Below are 15831 nucleotides of genomic sequence, written 5' to 3'. Positions count from 1 at the left end.
CAAACAAAAGACAGCTAATCAAAGAAATCCCCCTTTATTTAATGTTACAAAATCGTACCCTTTATTTTAATAGCAACTAAGATAGATAAAAGGGTGATAATGAATATCTAATTTCATGTATGAGAATACATGAATAATTCTATTTCATTTGTTGAGCAATCACTCATCTCTCCCATTTGTGATTCTGGAACAGATCTAGTGGAGTCAGTTTGCTTTCTGAAGGCTTTAGTTCCTCCTGTCACATTTTATTTTTCTTTGTGGTGGCTTTGGAAGCATAGAAATGGGGCATTTAAAAATAAGACTTTGAATTTCCCGAGTATGATTTGGAATCAAGAGGGAATCTCTCTGACCTGGGAAGAAAGACTGTATGGATTTGCCTAGCCACTTAGGGAGGGTGTATTTATAGTAAAGGAAATGAAGATCAGTGAGTGGGAGGGGCGAGTCTGGCAGAATAGGTGGGATAAAAAAAAGGAAATAAAGTGAATGATGGATTGGTATGTTAGGGTGGACTCTTAATAGGCATAAATCCAATTCTGTAAATTTATAACCTTCCCCTAAACGTGAAAAAAGCACACCTTTTATAATGTGAATTTTTAGGTGTTTAAGATATGTTTAAAATACAGTGCTAACTTACAGGGGCTAAGCACACCATCACACTCTTTTCCTGTATGATGACTATGTTTAATAATCCCTGAGGAGCTTAGGGTCTTAAAGATAAAACAAACAAACAAAAACACCTCTCCTTCTCTAGTAGACTTCTAATATCTGGGAAATAAGCATAGAAGTGTATGCTAGGACTCTACATTGGAGGCCTCACATTGATAACTTTCCTTCACCTATAACATTTTTGGTTTAAAAGATATTACCTGCTTTTGAAATATTTAGGTTGCTAAGTTGGTATGTGTCAGCACTGATTATAGAAAAAACTCCAAAACACACCTCAAATTCCATAACTGGCCAACATAAACACATTTTCAAATGAGGACACCAGATGTCCAATATATATTAAAGTTTATTATATGGAGATATAATATTTAAAGAGGTTTTTTAGAAAATATTTTTGCATAAATCGTGTACTATTCACTAAATGTAACATTTATTTCAAAAATAAAAATTGTGCTAATATTTAAAGACAATACATATAAACTTCTACTTCCCCCACAGGTACACAAGGAGAAGAGACATTTCTAAATTTATGTTGTTTTATTTTTTGCCCTAAATATATACATAAAGGTTTAAATTCCCAGGAGTTTAAAAAAATCTACCAAATTAAAGTAAGGTAAAAATAATGTCAAAAAATGTTTGAGATATGCAAGATCACAAAATTATAGTTCCATGACCAAGGGGTTTCCAGGTTGAATAAAAAGAATCAGTTATTGGCTCATTAAAATTTTCAGATACATACATGCAGTTTCTTATGACTAGAAATTATTCAACAATAACTTAGTTCATTATACAAGCTGGAAAATACTTATATATATTCATTAATATAAACAATAATCACAGTTCTGGAATTGGTAGCTTTCCCAGTAATGCATACCCCAATCTAATCATGAAAAAAATAACAGACAAATCCAAACTGAGAGATACTCTACAAAATAAGTGCAAAGTATTCTTTAAAAGTGTCAAGGTCATGAAAGGCAAGGAAGAGTATGTAACTGCCATGAATTGGAGGAGACATGAGGACAAAATGAAATAGAGGATCCTGGACCAGAAAAAGGACATGATTGGCAAAACCAGTAAAATTCAAATGACTTCTATAGTTTACTTATAATACTATACCAAGGTTTAGGACTGATAATTGTTCTACGCTTATATAAGATGCTCATGTAAGAGAGAAGTGTGTACTCGCTATGCAATGATTGCAGCTCTTTTAAAATCTAAAGTTACCTCAACACAAAAAGTAAAAACAGACAAGCGAACAAATAATCTTCATTGGATGATTTAGAAATAAGTGTACTTTGGTTTCAAATACTATAAAGTCTCTTTCCAAAGTAGTATGCATAAGTAGAGTTATGGATAATGAGGTTTTGGAATTTCCCTGACATGAAAAGCTCATTACAGACTGCACACTATAAATAAGTATTTACTGCTTGCTGGTAGAATCATACAGTCATTCAGCAATACTGAGTGATATTTCCCACATGAAATTCATTGTTATATTTTTGGGGTTCATGCAGTGTAAGAACTATTAGAATAATATTCAACTGGTAAATGGTAAGATATAAGAAGACCTGTTTCTGTTATTTCATATGGTAGTTTTTTTGGGGGGAGTAGTAGATGTTCATTACTATTATTATTATTATTGCGGATGTTCTTATTAATACTGACATTTTACTGCAGCACCTTTAATCAGGGGTTTCAAAATAATGTCTATTATTTGGAGGAAAAGAGGTACTTTTGCTTAACAAAAGAAATTTCTCCATAGAAGCATCATTTGATTTAAGACTGACTTAGTTGTGTACAAATATCTAAACAAAATGAAAATATTAGTAAATCAAAAGCTAAAAAAAATTTTGATTTTTTTGTAATCCAATGACAGACTTGACTATTGATCACATAATCTCACTTTAGAAGAGTCTGGAATACATTTGTCCCTTGACTCATATTTAACATTTAATCTTTTTAAGATGATCTTAACCCTTTAAGTAAACTCCTATTCCTAGAATCCTTCCTTCTTCCTACAAAAGCTTATTGAACAATGATTGTGTGTCAGACACTGGGCAAAGTATTAAAAATAATAAAGATGAATAAAACGTTTTGTTGTCTAGAGGAGCCCATGTTCCCAAGTGGTAGACAGCTGTGCATAAAATTACAATGCAATGGAGAAAGTATATAATAAAGTTCATCAGGCATATAAGTGTGATAGGGAAGGAAACTGAACCATGACAACACATGAGGAGAACTTATCTTTTTAATGATTAATATTCTACATAGTCGGGCTACAGCAAGACAATTAATATACACTCCTACATGCTCAAAGGTTAGTATGAATCTTTAAAAAAAAATACTTCTCAATGTAACTTACACTGCTTTTTTATTAAGATAACCAACACTAAGGACTCTATCTTTCAGAAATAAACTTATGTTTGGAAAGTGAATTTTTAAAACTTTACTCCGAAGTGAGTAGATTAAGTTTCCCCAAATATCTCTATTTCAAGTTGAATGCTGTTTTTCCCAGAGTGAACCCATTAATCTTCACAGTTTTATTGCAAATTAATTGCTCATTAGACATCCAAGTAACACATCTCCTATGGCACATTAGTTTTTCATGCATGAAAAGAGTTGACTTTGCTTCAAAAAAAATTAAAACAGTATTTTAGAAAATTCCACATCAAAAATTCTCTAATAATAGTATTTCATAATCAGAGTCAAAAATAGCCATATTTCCACATCTTAAATTTATATATTTTCACTTAGCCACTATTTTGCTTTGAAAAAAAGATTAAATATTTTAAACTGTTTCCTTTAGTTATCTTGAAACCATGCAGTGATATGTTCTTAAATGATCAAAAGAGTAGGCCACTTTGCAAATACCAAATGACTTTTAAAGCTCCCCTGAAAATGCATTCATTTAACCAATATTTTCTATGAACATATTATTCTATAAGTATAAAATATTTCTCAGTATTCCATAATCTCAGTATAGGACATTAGACAAAAATATCTCATACAGTGCCATTTAAAAATATTCTAGATGAAGAAAACATATTCAGAGAGCTACATAAGCCATTTATGCATCCCTCTCTGACAATCAACTATCAGGCATTGTACTAGGTGCTAACAAAAACTGTGATATATAAGACAGACACAGTCCCTGACTTGTGCAGCTTGTAATCTGTGACTAAAACAGTTAATTACCAAAGTAACTATATTACTGCAATTATAATATGTTCAATGAAATAAAAGTATAGTTCTATAAAACTTTTAATAGAAGGGCCTCAAAAGTTTCAGGCAGGCCCTCACCCTCCTGAAAATGGAAAGCACCTTGAGACCTGAAGGGTGGGAAGGAGTGGGTAAGGCCAAGAGGAGAGGCAGGCACATTCTGGGCAGAGGGAAGGAGAATGCAAGTCAGCTGGAGTCCAGTGGCAGAGAGGAATAGAGTGGGAAATGGCATGGAAAGGCAGACAATACTTGGGTTTTAGCCCTTTCTGGTTCTGGCATTAACAATGCTCATGGATGGTTTCATTAGACATACTTTATATTTGTCATTTCTCCTATGCAATTGTGTCCTAGAGAAAACTTGGGCTTTGTGGTCAGTGAGTGGCAAACCTAGAATCAAATCCTAACTAACTGATACACACAGTATCCAAAGCTATGCAACTTTGAAAAAAATCACCCTTTCTGGATCTCACTTTCCCCCTCCATAAAATGGTGCTATTACTGATGGCTAAAGGTACTGAATGAAATAGCACAGATTGTGGCCCACAGAAAGCACTCAGGAAGCTTTATTCTCACCTCCTTCCAGACTTGACTTTATTACAGATTTTAATCACCAATGGTCTACTGATATGCAGGGAGGCAGTGGGGTTCTGCTTCAAAAACAGTGCTTTCCTAACTGAATAACTATTATCATGATGTTAAATAGCACCCAGGTCCATCTGTCTCTTTAACTTTTTGATCTTGCAATTTTAACTGTTTGTATTACCGGACTCAAAAATAGCAACAGTAAATGGAAAAATAAGTTAATCAGGTGAATGATTACTCTCAAAGATACTCATTCATAAACAGTAATAATTAGGAAAAGGCAATAATTAAATCATTCTTTACAATTAACAACATGGGCCTTTGATTAGCATTTTATGATGACTCTCCAATTTATATCTTCAGCCCTGACATATATTCCATGCTTTAAGCTCATATACCACTGCTACTTAACGTCTTCATTGAACTTTTAATAGGTACCTCAAACATACCACACAGAAAGCTAAACTCTTCGTTCCCCTTCTTCAACCCCCGCCAACCCCCCAGAAAGCCTCTAAGGCATTGTCACACCTCTCTTGATCTGAAATTCACCTAATTGCTCAAGTCCAAACTCTAGGGGTCATTCCTTAATTTATTTCTTTCTCTCATACCCAACTATTGTTGTTGTCTCTATCACCAAAGGGTATCTAAAACCAGTCTAGTGCTTTCCGTCTCCATTGTTTACCATTTTAGCCCAAACTATCATATTTCTTGCCTGAATTACTCTAATACTTCCTAATCAGCATTCTTGCTTCCATTTTATACTTGTACAACCTATTCTCCATATAGCATACAGCAATCTTTGTGAGACAGAGATGACATCACATTCTAACCTTGCTTGAAACCCTCCAATAGCATTGTATTTAGAGCAGAACCCAAACGCCTGTCATGGCCTATAAAGTCCTATATCATCTGGCCCGTCCTGCCTTTTGGACTTCATCTTGTAGTTTTCCAATTTGCTTATCTGGCTCCAGACATGCTGGTTTTCCTGCTGATTCCTGAACAAATAGCACAGCCATTTCCTCTGCCTCTGATAGCTTAGTTTTGGGGGTGTTTTTTGGTCATAAAGGTCTGAGTCAGTGAGGAGTTCTCTAACTTTGTGAAGGAAACCAGCCCTTCCTTCACCACTCAAACAGATTGTTCTCCATAACATTTATCACAATGAAATGTCCATTTATGCCCTTGTTTACATATCATCCGTCTTCCTTCTCTAGAGTGTAAGCTCCATAATAGCAGACTTTCTATCTAGTTTACCACAGTATCCTCAGGCACTAGTACCATTTTTATCATAGCACAGCCTCTCGATGAATATTTTTTGAATCTATGAATGAATTCCCTACTATATACATGCATGGGAAACAAATAAGTAATAGTTTTGACTTTTTTAGTACTCATGAAGTACTAAGTATTTACATGCATTCCATGTAATCCTCACACATGCCAGGCAAGATAAGTATTATCCCCATTTCCTGAGAAAATTGAGGATTGGAGGCAATAAGGAGTTGTCGTTGGTCACATACTTAAAAATATAAGAGGAGCTGGGTTTTAAACTCAGTTCTGTCTGACTCCAAAGAATTCTCTTTCTATTATGACATGTGGAAAATTAGAATTCCTCATGATCAATAAATTTTAAAAGCTTCATATACCTTTCCAAATGAATTCAATGTTTGTCCAATAGATATTGACCACATTAATTACTTAGTTATACAAAAAGGTCCTAAGTTTTTCTTGTAGAACTGATCCAAAAGCAATCTTCAAACCAAAAACAGTTCAAAAATGCTGCTCCCTAAAGATTATTTATAGAAATCTTGATAAACATATGAACTGCTTTTCATTTTTCAAGCATCCTGACAACATTCAGACTTGTTGAGTTATATCTGCTAAATCTCATGAGGATACAGAAATAGATGAGGACAAAAGGGGGTACTGGGAAAATGTTACAAAAATCACGTTCTAAGCAACATAAAATATTGCCATTACCCTGGAATGACTGCTCTTCAAATAAGCTCATATAAAGATGATTTATTACCAAGGTCCACGGCTTCCTCGATTCTTTGGCAGTACTAACACAAAAGCTTACTTTCCAAGAAAGAAAAAAATTGCCTCTATTTGTAAGAAGATTCATAAAGTCCATGAAGGACTCTTGAGGGCTCTTGGGAATATTGAGAGTTCAAATTCAAAAATCTCAAAAGAAAATCTTAGTATACTATTAAATTGTATATAAAATTCTGACATAATGCAATAGTTAACAACATGAAATTATAAATTTAGAAAAATGAGAAAATGAAAGTTAATGATTTCATAGCTACTTTATGTGGCAACTATATTGTTAAATCAGAAATACGTTAAATGTTTAGAAAGTGTGAATTTTCATAATACAAATGTTTAACAATTACAAAGGAAATTTAAAATAAGTAAAAAGTAAAAGTCCAAGTTAGAAAGGCAATGAAAAGGTTTAAAAAAATATATTTTACTTTTCTTTTTTTGCCTTTTTAACTTAGGCTTTTATTTTTTATTTATGTTTTCCTTTTTATTGAATTTATTGGGGTGACACTGGTTAAGAAAATTATACAGGTTTCAGGTACACAATTCCACAACACATCATCTACCCACTGTATTGTGTGTTCACCACCTTATTTTACTTTTCTTTTTAAATTACTAGTGTATATTTTGTCATAGAAAATTCATAAATAGGGTGTAGCTCCTTTGGTCATTTTATCTTAAAATATGGGGTGGGCAAAAGTAGGCTTACAGTCATGAATATGGGAAACACAGTTTATTCTTGTATTATTATTTATTAATTATTGTATTATTTATTTGTATTGCAACGGTAAACCTACTTTTGCCAACTCCTGTTAAACTGTATACTCTGTATTTCATCATAGTTTGAAATGCCTTGTCAATATACTCAATATCAAAACAATAATAAAACAGGAATATAACACCAACAGTAGGCATTTGAGGCTGATAGCATTTTGGTTTTGTCCCCTCTGAAGGTAGGTAGCCTGAATCATTGTTAGGACTTAGCACACAAGTAGATACCTCATAATTATTTTGTGTTGCATGTTCACACATACCACAAGCAGCATAATAAATACGTTATAATATTTGATTTCTGGAAATATGTACGGAAAACTTAGTAACATTATGTTCTTTAGGGAAAATGTAGGCTTTTAAAATACCAAATAAATCTATATGCCTTATTTAAACTAAGCTTTTCTTAAAAAACTAAAGATCCATATGAAACTGAAAAATACCCTCCTTCCCTCCATTTTTTCAGTCAGTAATTACCTAGTGAATATATGTCACATGTTCTGGGCAGAAAGAACAAACAGAGCTGACCCCTGCTCTCAGGAATTTTATAGACTTGAAATGTAAAGATGTGTTCAACTTAGGCTTCCGACCTTCTTCATTGCTAGTCAGCAGGCCCTCCAGGTTTCCTCAGCAAATCAGATGGGTCCCACAGCTCTTTAATACAGAGCTGGAGTCAGAGTCATCTAAGTTGCTGTTGGGAACTGTCTGCCATGATGAGTCAGTACTGACCATATGAATCAATATGATTTTGAATCAGATGTTGGCAAAAATAGAGCATGTATAAAAACAAGTTGGTGAGGTTTGTATATGTGCATGTATGTATTCTGTGAATTGAACTGATCTTATATTGAAAAGCAGTTGTGTGATTTTCTTACCCAAAACATCTATGTGAGCACAATGGACGATGTATAGGTTTTGGTGTCACATAAACCTATTCGAATCCTGCTTTGGCACTTTTATTGGTGTGACTTTGGGGAGGGAACATGACCTCTTAATCTCAGTCTCTCACCTGTAAAATGTAAAACAAAACAAAACAACAACAAAAACTAACCTCAAAAAATAATTTTGGGAATTAAAAGTAGAATCATGCATGCAAATTTTATTAGTAAAACATTTGTAACAATAGGTGCTAAAAATAATGGTAGCTATTACTATAAAATTTAAAACATATTTCCAAAAACTGTGGTCCAAAGTTGAGCTCAGATGAACATGGTTAGAGAAAGTTTCTTCTTCCTACCAGAATAATAATGATCAGTTTTGCTTCCTTTTATAACTACAATTTTAGCATTTCAGTAAAAATGGTAATTATTATATTAAGAAACATTCAAACTTATAATATAAAAATGTTTTCTATTCATTTATTAACCTACAGATAGATACATGTCTACTCTGTGCCAGCAGTAGTCGTGGCAATGAAAAGAAGTATGATATGATATGGTTCAGTCAGGGCAAGCTGATAGGTAGGTGGGGGATAAACAAGAGAGTAATTAGCAATGATGCCTTTGTTTTTGGCACCCAAAAATGGTAGCAATGAGTTGGGAAAGACTGTGGGAAGGAAGCTGTGATAGGAATGAGGAAGGATCAGGAAACAATAATTCTATTTTGGCAACATTAAACTTGAGACAATATTTAGCTATTTGATGCGACTGTCAGGCACACATTTGGATATATGAATTTAGATCTTGGGGGCAGTGTTCAGAGCTCATATCAGACGTTTGGAAGTCCCAACACACAGACATTATAAGACTGTATGCGATCGTCTAGGGAATGACATGTAAGTAGAGAAAAAAGGGCCAAAGGACTGAGCCATGGTAATAAGACTTGAGTACAGTGGAGAATTCAGCTAAGATGTAAGAAGAAAATTAAGGGACTATGGTTGGGAAGGGTGGGTTCATATAAACCAAGATAAGAAAATGTTTCAAGAAAGAGGGAATGTTAAACATTGTCAAATGATACTGAGTGGTCAGGTAAGATTCAGACAGATGCATGACTGTTGAGTCTGACAAAAAAGAGATTTTATGTGACAAAGCACTTTAGTGTTAAGAGCCATTTCAGTGGAGTGCTAGGATCAAAGCCTAGTTGAAACAGATTAAAGAAGGAACGGGAGATGCCATCGTGCACTTCCTCCTTCCTCCTCAATTTCAGAAACATGGATGCGATGACTGGAAGCAGCCACCTTTCAACAATCAACCATGATGGAAAGACCAAAAGAACTGTAGTAAAGTTACTCCTGACAGCCAGGGCTGCTGGCAATACTATTTCTGGGCTTACTGTTAAACATTATATTTTTACATTTCCTGTATTAATCACACTTTTCCTGTAGCCTAAAAATACCCCCCCCTAAAATCAATATGTCATATATTCTCTATCCTGGTTGCTAAGACTTTCAACTTGAGTAAACAACACACAGAAGACAACTCCAGCACTGATTTGCACAGAGTTCAGTGCCTTTACTGTAAATAGAGCATTTCTCAGCATCTCCTTTTAGGTTTGTATGTCCTAGTTATGCTCAAAATGATAATATGGAGCTGACTGTATATATGAAAGAAAAACTCGCACATAGAGCAGACTTCTATAAGTGCTATTTTAAAAAATGTGCCTATATGTTGCTTTATAAACCCAGCCATAAACAGTCCAGTCAAAATAACCTCCCCAAATTCAATTTAATGTTCAATTTCAATTTAATGTTCTGAGAATTTTCTCTACATGACTGTAATCAGGATGTATAAAAATTTTCTACTCTTTCACTTATTTTTTAATAAACATCTCCAGTTTTGGAGAAAATGGAGGTATAGACGACGTTTAATAGTTTTTCTGTAGTACAAAAATAAAAATAGCTAAAAAAGGGATGGGAATAAGATTAGGGTCTGTAAAAGACGGGGAGATATTAAATCATGTTTGTCAAAGGAAACATTAAAAAATAAAGCAGTCTGGCTGGGCTTTGGCTCAGTGATTGAGCATAGACCTAGGATCCAGGAGATTGCAGTTCGATTCCCGGTCAGGGCACATGCCTGGGCTGTGGGTTGGGTCCCCAGTCGGGGGCGTGCAGGAGGCAGCCCATCAATGCCTCTCTCATCACTGATGTTTCTCTCCCTCTCCCTTCCTCTCTCTGAAATCAATAAAGATATATTTAAAAAAAAAAAAGAAAAGATTCTTCTGAAAAGTACTAAAATTATTTCTTTCAGATATTCCTCTGGTATTAGTTTAAAAAATAAAGTCTTAGATCATAACCAAAATTACTTGCTTTCAAAACATGATTTTGTAGTATGTAAATAAGTATTGTATTATAGGAAATCTATAAAGCACTAGAAACTATGTCATAAAACAGTGTCAGACGCCTAGATTTTCCTATGAAACATTTTAATATAATAGAATTAATTTAATATAGTTAATAATAATGAAAAAATTTAGGCTCAAAACATTCAAGAGCTTATTTGCCATTGTTTTTACAAAAAGATTTTTAATATGAAATATGCTTTTATATTTTCCTTAGTTTACTTTCTGATACTAATACAAGGTTAAAATATGGTAATGTATAACATATAGAATAAATAGACATGAAACAGAAAGGCATTAAAAGGCTTAGTATTCTATGACCTTGTTAATTTACTGTTTTAATGAAATTATGGTACTATTACATATATGTATAATACATGCTACTTTTCATATTTATTAGCATAGTTCACAATGGTCAAAACAAAGCACATGATTTTTTATTAGAAAAACAGGTCTTTAAATAGTTTGATTAAATTAAGTATATTAATATAAAATTATTACAGAATTGCTATGAAACTATGGTAATTGCTTTAGGACAGCAGGAGTGTTAAAAATGGATAAAATACTTTCATAAAATGTAACAAGTGAATTAGCAACTTTCTATTATCAAAAATAATTTGGAAATGCTAAGTTCTTTTCTGCCCATAGGGAAGTAATTGCCTAATAGACATTTTGGAGATATGCTCATTTTCAGTCTATTTAGGTTTATAGCAGTGATAATGATACCATCGTGGTTTTTAAAATAATGTGAATTTTTCAGATATGAAGGCTATATGCTCACAAGAATTGTTTTTCCTCCTAGATCCTCACTGAAATAGCTAATGGAATTTTAAAAACATAAGAAAGGGAAAGAGAGAGCAAGTGAGAACACATGCCTATAATATAGTACAGGAATCTAGGGAAGACTCTTACCATATTCAAAAAATATCAAGAATACTGCTGGGACCCATTAAACCAGGTTGGTTCCCTGCTTCTGGTTTTAACAGTGCCTTGGGTTCTTCTTCCATAGCTTTCATCTCATTTGTCTATATTCTCTGATAGACTATAAGCATCAAGAGGACAAGGGTTATATCCTGCCATGAACACCCAGTACTCCCAGCAGGATAATGAAAACAAAGTAATTAATAGATTTTAAAATGCAGCTCTTAAAGTAACCTGCCATTTAATTCTTTACTGAATATACCATAGATAAGCAGCAATATGAAAAAAGTAATAATTAAAATAAATTAATACTGCATAGTTATTTATTAAAAACATTTATGCTAAATGAAGTTTATATACCTTAATTATAAATTACTATAGCATACAACCTTCAAAAATTATTTAAAGCATATTTTAGTATATACACCATAGTTCAATAAAATTTTAGTTTTCATTGTTGGAAAAGCAAGTTAAAGTCAAGAAATGTAAATCTGGATTCCTGAAGCATGTCAAATATTTCTAACATAACTAAAACCCTTCTTATCCCTAATTTTTAAGTAATACAGATTAAATGATGTATTGTTAGTTTGTTCCTATTCTATAGAAATATTTAACTTTACCCCAAAAATGCAAGCAATACTAAATCACAGGGCCACATTTTGTGTGTGAGCAGAAAATAAAAATCTAGATTTTTCAAATTGGTAACTTTTATCAACTAGCCATTATGTCATTAGTTTATCCCTATATATATATGGGATAACTTTTTGAGAATTAAAGTAGGAAACCATGAACTATTAACATAAAAATTATTTCATTTATGTTTTTATATTTTGGGAGTTTTTTATGATCTTGCATATATAGTGAAATGTGACTAATAAAAATTTTTACCATTATTTTTTCTCTATCAAAAATAATAGAATCTTCTTTAAGCTAGGTTTGTGATTCTGATAGGTTAAACTTGTCATACTATTTTTAATAAAGTAGTGCTTCCTTACTTTAATATATGGGAAGTACATATATTTTCTTCATGAAGAAAAATGCTGATGTTATCTTGGTTATAAGCTTGCTGCTGAAATGATTTAAGTAGTTCTCTGTTCTATACAATACCAGTATAAGGTGTTTCTTTTCAAGCAAATGAATTATAGCTGATACTTCAAACCTATTTTATCTGTATCTTTTAGTTCAGAAAAATGAGAAAACATAAATATTTATTCTATATAACCACCACAGACACAAGACGTAGATAAAAATGATCCAGTATGGAGTAATGAATAAATGCTATGTGCACCACTATAAAAACAGAAAAGGGCACCAGATGTTTAAGTTTGACGATTCCTAAGGTGACTTAAGAAAATTTAAAATCTGTAATTTTATGTGATTGGGATTCATGATTTTGCATTGATAATAAATTTAGCATTGTTGTCTATGGCACACTTTAGAGAAAACACCAACTATTTGCTTTAAAAACTTGTCTAAGAAATGCTAATGTAAAAATATTTTAACCAGTAAACCTATTGTTTAAGCAAATTATTCATTTTATTTTGCCATTTCTGATACTAGATATTCAAAAGGTGGCCACCTAAAATTTTGTAGGCAGATAATTCTCAGTCTGATAACTTGAGGAAAGTATTATTTTCTTCATGAAGCAATCTTGTTTACATTTTGGGAGGCCACATGATAAGGAAAAGCAAGGACCAAGTAGAAAGAGCAGTATCACTAATGAAGTGATAGAAGTATAAAAACTTGTAGGTGCTAGAAACAAATAATTTGAAACATTGTTTAAAAAATCAAACACAAAAATACTGAGAGATTCACATACACTACTGATGTAAAAAATATCAAAGAATAAATACGAGTATAGATTAAACCTGTTTATGGGAAACATATCAAATTATGCTCTTGAAGAAACTCAGGTTATGATATAACACAATGCAAAGAACATTTTAAAATAAGTTACTTTATATAAAAATAAGGAAACCTTTATCTACATATGACAAACAATAAGTCCACTTAGATAATCATAGAAATTATACAATATTTGGGAATTTGTGGTTAAAAGAGTTTTAACCACAAATGCACATAAATGAGCACTGGGACCAATGGCCTGGGAGACAGAAACTCAAAACCCTTATCTGGGCCCTGATACTTATTACGGGTCTCTGACAAATTGTTTACAAATCTCCTGAAACTCCAGATTTCTTTTTTCAAATTTTATATAATTTTTGTTTGTTTTCTTCATTTTATCTTATTTTCTATCACTATTTACCCCTCCCATACCCTCATCCACCACTCCCACCCCCCCTCCCCCCCTCGTCCCACAGTCACCAGATTTCTTAACCAGAGAGACAATCTTGACTTGAGGGAACTCAGGTCTAAGAGAACTTGACCAGTTGATTCATAAAGTCACTTCTACATTTAAATTTTGATTCCAATTACTATAAATGAATAAGTACACTATTATGAATAAAACAAGGTGAAACTGGCATTTTCCTCAAATAACCTTGGGAAACAAATTCTCTCCTGTGTCAATACTTTATAATTCTAACAAACTGATTTTTTAATGGAGTTATTACTTGTTATTACTTGTTTTCAGGTAAGTCCGAACACATAATGCCTCTCTACTGACCTCTGTTATTAGCAATAATTTAGTATCATATTAAAATCAACACTAAGGGCCTGATTGAAAGATGCCTAGAAAATACAGTATTCATATAATGCTATGTTGAAAAAATTGTGAACTAGGACTACGCTTTAATTTCATATTAATCCAGAAACCACGGGTTATAAGTGAAGAAGAAATTTCTATAATCAAATGTATACATGATACCATTTTTCTCAAGCAATCTTTTTTGATAGTAACAATCATATAAAGAGCTACTATAAATTTTTAGGAATCTTGGGTTATAAAATATCAAACATACATTCAACAAAATAGCTTGACTTTGCTCATAAATCAGGATAAATGAGGTTAATAACTATAATAATAATAATCACGATGATATGTGTTGCCACTTATAGGTGATTTAATGGGCCGCAAATTGTGGTAGAAATTCTGCATATGCTATGTTCTGAGCTTCAGAACATACCTATATAGAATTTTTACTAATGAGTACATTGAAACTCAGAAGGGTTAAGGAATTTATCCAGAGTGGCACAGCTACTAAGTGAAGGAGTAGATATGCTAATTCCAGGTCTGTCTGATTACAAACCACATGCTACTCAGGTATGTTTCACTTAATTTTAATTTTATAGAAATAGGCATATAAAAAAAGAGGTTATCTCACAGCTAATAAATATAATGAAAACAGTGTCGACTTCTTGACGTTTACGTTACAGTACCGACAGTATATCAAAAGACATTTCCCAGGAATTAAACATTTCCCAAGGTCATTAAGTAGTTGGGAGTAATTTTAGATAATGCCAGAATTTGCAACCTACTGCCATTCTACTGGCGTGGAGCCTTTCTTTTAATATGAAGTGTAGAAGTTTCAATCTTATTATACGAACCTCTTTCAAATCCTATCACTGGAACATCTTAGTTGGAACTTACAGTTTCTTTAAATATTTCTGCATATGATACTCTTGTAGTCTGTGTATTGTATGATGAGGAAAAAAACAGAACTTATAAATCTATAGCTCATCATTGCTGAACAGTAAAAGATCACATACAAAAGCTTGAAAAAACCCTACACAAAATTAGGATTATAAGCAAATTATTACTTCCTCCTAGATGATCTATATTTGCTTCTGGATGTATTCATATGCCTAGACACTTAGCAATATAAAGACCTTTACATCAGTCAGGATGTATTATAACAGCAAGCGTGCTCCGATCTAGACACAATGTGAGCTTAGGGAGCTGTGAACATTTGTTTTAAAGGTGTAATTTAATAGAAAATAATAAAATAGGGTACATTACAGATAGTAAGGATAAGAAGGGTAAGTTTCGTTTAGTGTAGATTGTGTGTGTTTCGCTTTAGTGCAGGCTCTTATGAAGGGCTGTGTGTAGGTCTACGTGTAGAGCTGTGTGTAGGAACACACGTAGGGATGCTTGGGGGTATGAGAAGGTTGCTATACAAGGTATGCACAGAGTCCTGTAGAGGAATGTGTACAGGGCCATATATAGGGATGTGTGCAGGATGGTATGTAGGCGTGGGTAAGGAATTGTGGGTGACCGTCGGAGATCTTTGAAAGTTACTGCTCCAAATAAATGGCCTGATAGGCCAGGTCATCCCCGCTACCCTGACAGAAACCCAGAAGCCAATGCCATTATTATGTGGACTTGCTGATCAAAAAGCTGCATTAGTACATTATTAGCAATAGTACATTAAGTCATATCCTGTGGAATATTTTACT

The 15831-nt window shown here is 33.1% G+C and overlaps 1 protein-coding gene across 4 annotated transcripts in view; it reads right to left on the bottom strand.

Annotated features, from left to right (window-relative positions):
• PHF14 (PHD finger protein 14) overlaps positions 1 to 15831 on the bottom strand; it is a 154120-nt gene that overhangs the window by 21702 nt on the left and 116587 nt on the right. The window contains exon 18 of one of the 4 annotated variants that reach the window (XR_013999580.1): positions 8154 to 8287. The exons of the other annotated variants lie outside the window; for them this stretch is intronic. The gene's annotated coding sequence lies outside the window, so the exon portion shown is untranslated. The remainder of the gene's footprint in view (positions 1 to 8153; positions 8288 to 15831) is intronic. 4 annotated transcript variants of the gene reach the window in all.

Source organism: Miniopterus schreibersii, assembly GCF_964146895.1.
Source record: "Miniopterus schreibersii genome assembly, chromosome: 9".
Lineage (NCBI taxonomy): Eukaryota > Metazoa > Chordata > Mammalia > Chiroptera > Miniopteridae > Miniopterus > Miniopterus schreibersii.
This window is presented reverse-complemented; position numbering and strand designations above follow the sequence as displayed.